At 40.2% G+C, this 3,942-nt stretch overlaps 1 pseudogene; it reads right to left on the reverse strand.

Moving 5' to 3' along the window:
• Positions 1 to 661: 661 nt before the first annotated feature.
• Positions 662 to 3,444, reverse strand: LOC148359620 (homeodomain-interacting protein kinase 2-like; annotated as a pseudogene).
• Positions 3,445 to 3,942: the final 498 nt, after the last annotated feature.

The raw sequence follows: 3,942 nt of genomic DNA on the forward strand, positions 1-3,942 counted from the left end.
CGCTTAAAATTGATCTTCCTACCACAGTTACATGGGACTGTTGGGACTCACTTTGTCATTTTGTCCTGAATAATGGTTTCAAAACAAGGTGCGAGCAAGATTTATTTGTAAAAATGTCATGTGGATGTTATTGGAAGAACAGAAATATGGCTTAAAAATGCTTTTACATTCCTTTAACATGTTGAGAAGTCTAAATTTATCTGTAATAGAAAGCATCTTCCTCTACCTTCTGGCCCAGCCGCAGGATGTTTGTCGGTCCAGAGCGTTTTATTAACATGATGGCTTTTATACAAACTCGAAAGCAAATAAGATTTGCCCGGAAAGAATGTAGGTTCATAAAACTTTTGTGTACAACTTAAACCGCAACGTTATTGACGTAAAGGGAGACCCAGCAGAAAAGGGGCAAGCAACTGTTTAGCTAAACAGATTGCAGAAAACAATGCAGTATGAAGATCGCTAAGCAGCGAAACCTCAAAATCAAACTACCGGACATTCACTGTATTACCAAATAGGGTAAAAACCTCAAAATGAGCACAATTATATGCCAATGGGGAAATTATTTTAATGTTATCAAACAGATGTCATTGTGAAAAATATTGAGGTGAAGGAAAATCGAAGTCTTATGACTTATTGTTTAATCATAAGGCGCATCCCTACGTCCTTACAGTATAGTTTTGGGATGATCTTTTCCCAAGACCCATATGTTTGTTCCTGTTCCAGGTGATAATGTTGAGGTTGTTGGAAGTTTCGAGGTTGGACTGCTATGAAAAGTCTGTTTTCTATTCATATTGTTTTGCTCCTCCAGGAAATGAGCAGCAAATCTTGTTTTCAGTTTCATGTACTTTGTATCCTTTGGCCTAAGTCTTAAAGGATTTGAGGGCTGAGACGGGAAAACGACTTTTTGGGCAGCAGGATGTCTGGCTCAACGGGCAAGGTTGCCTTCATCTTCGAATTTTGTGAGAAATATATGTTGCACCATTGGTTTTTTTTATGGCTCTTTGTGGAGATCTTCTTTTGGCTGCATTTTGAAGATGTTCTTTGACAAAAGAAAATCATCAACCATCCAAAGTGGGAAGTTTCCTTTTTTGCAGTAAGACATCAACTCATTGCACTTTTTGACCCTGCAAAACAAAGCAATGCTTATGTCTGAATTTGGAATCCTCTAAAGGGCTGTGGTTTTAGCAGCTTTGGACACAGAAAAACCAAGAGGCTACACATTTTACCATGGTGGTGTACTACGGGTTGTTACGTACTTAAATCAAGCTTTGAACTCTCTGATTTGCTTGCTATATTATCAACATACTGCTGGCTGAGGTCACAATAGGGCTTCAAGTGGGTCATTGTGAGGAACTGATGCGCTGGGACTTGACACGAACACAGTCGCTGGGATGCGTTGAGGTGTAGCATTCCTTTGAGTAGGTCCACAAACATCTGCTTATCCTTCTCATGCACCGCATTAACATAAAAACTTCGAGTCGAAAACTCAAGGTTGAAGCCGAAGAAAATTAAAAAGGTGTGGTTATTGCTTTTTTTCCCAGACAGATTAATCCCGATCCGTCAGTGTACTGTCTTGGATTACATTTTTAGATTTTTATGACAAACTTGCTGAAGACGATTGAGAGAAGTCATCTTAATCTTTTGGGTGTCTCACACTGTGAAACCTGTCTGTATTTGCTAGTATTCTGGCGTCTGGGACAACATAGCCAACATTAGACTTCACCCTTTTTTTGGGTCCTGACCAAGAAAATTTAAATTGAAAATAAATTGCCTTTAGTCTCCAAGAATTTGATTTATTATGGAAAACAATCCTGGTCTTCACTCCGAGCCCAGGATGTTCTCTGGTAATGGATCTTGAGTCTCCATAAAGTACTTTATCTGAGGACACAAGACAAAGACCAAGATACTGAACACATTATGAGGTGGGAAAAAGGAAAGGGGAAAATGCAATCTGGTAATTTACAGTTCCATATTCTTTCCTGCCAAGGTACATGTGAGTGCAGATGTAGAGGAAAGCTGCAAGCAGCAAACAGACTACGTGTCTGTGGCCTCTGTGTATGGAGACCCCAATAAGATCGCTGGAGACCTGTGAGAGAATAGATGCCAACAATTTACTCTGTTTTTAGATATTTTCTTTGGTTTAAGTATTGTAGTATAGCAATAACATTAACAACAATACACCCATAAAAAAGTACTTTACCCCCAAATGATTAATTTTACAAATGATTTTAGGTGTTAGGAACTTAGTTAGTTCCTAAGGGGTATGGACAGAACAGAAATCAATTCATTGGTATTGCCAACAGTAGACCCAGAAAAGCAGTAGATATAAATTAGATCCTTTCGTTCTCAATCCACATAAATGCTGAAGATCTGTCGTTTTCCAGTTTGGGTTGTAATGTGATTTTTTTTGTGTGTGAAAAAGGAGTGGCTCTTACAAAAGGATAATGGTGTTTACTGGAAATTATGTTGACCCCCGCCCAAAAAAACATGCTTGATAAGGGCAAGAGTTTTTGGATACCATCCAGCAAATGTTTGACAGTAGGCAAGTTTTACATTAAAAAATCCAACCAACAGGACTCAACCTCGGCAAGTTACACTCTTCTCCTACAACAGGGACGGGGTATACAAGTCAACAAAGTAAAAACCCTCAAGTAGATTTGGCTCCACCCAATTGTTCAGAAACACCTGTGCCTTAAACCAAACTACAACAGGGTTACTGATTTTTGGACCTGGATTCCTGTACCCCTTACATTCTTTGGTTTTCCATTTCCTTACCGACATGAGTGTTTTTGACTGTTGGAGTTCTGCTTGGTTGGCAAAGCACCTTAGGTCAAGCCAAGGTTACTGACTTTTATTTTGTATGGTTGCCGCTGGTGGTTGATCTGCATGATATTTTCCAACATGATATCTGTGTGAACAATATGAGCATGCTTTAAGTGGCTTTGAGCGCTTGCAAGCTATGAGGTGAAAAAAAAGTTTGATCAGCTTATATTCTGATTGGTGTCAGAGTGTCATCATTCTGTCTGACCTAATGGACCACGGGTCGGATCTCTCTCACTTGAAGATGCTCAAATTACTGTTCCTTCGTTAGATTGTAACTAATCTTGTAAAAGTGCTCGAATTCCAGACAAATATGACCCATGTCGCTGAAGAACAAAGTGTCTTTTAGAAAAATGGAGCATTTTAATGTTCTGAAGTGTGTCAATCTCTAGATAGGATACGTCATGAGTGGTCCACAATGAAAACAACACAAATTTATCAAATTGCTACATAGAGTCAAGACTGTGGTTTGATCAGTGTTTGTAAAAGGGTCTCAAAGCGCATAGGGTTGTGGAAAATGTGCCACCAAACAGACAAAATCTTCCATGGTACCTCGATCTTGGGCTGTTCCGCAAAGTTGCATCGGTTCCTAATCATCTTGACCGCCACCGTCTTGTTGCTGTCCATCTTGCATTACTTAGCCACCTTACCATATGTACCACAGCTGAGCAGCGACAGCACCTTGTAGCTAGCCGAGTGCCAGGGACCAGACGGTCAATAAGTCCATTCCTGCCGTCTTACTTGTGCACCTCGGAAAGAGTCGCTAATTATAACTCCACTCCAGGAAATTAAGAGACGTGACAAAAACATGTCCCGGTGGTGGATACCTTTGAGGGGCACACGATGCTGCATGACATCATAATCACCAATGGACAGTGCTCAGGCAGACGGTGGTTTGACTGGGAGGATTCTTTTGAAAGCTGGTGTGGAAAACCTGCAATGTGTTTTCCAGGACTTACCGTATCTGCGGTAACCTCGCCGGAATGCTCTCACACAACAAAGAAATGTTGTCAGATTTGAGCTTTCCAAATATTTGTGATCAGCATCATTGAGTCTTCAAAGGACATCATGCACCAAAATGAGACATTTAATATGACAGTTTTCTTGCATTTTCTTTGAAGGGAG

This window comes from Urocampus carinirostris, chromosome 9 (assembly GCF_059441175.1).
Source record: "Urocampus carinirostris isolate Australia breed hairy pipefish chromosome 9, RoL_Ucar_1.0, whole genome shotgun sequence".
NCBI lineage: Eukaryota > Metazoa > Chordata > Actinopteri > Syngnathiformes > Syngnathidae > Urocampus > Urocampus carinirostris.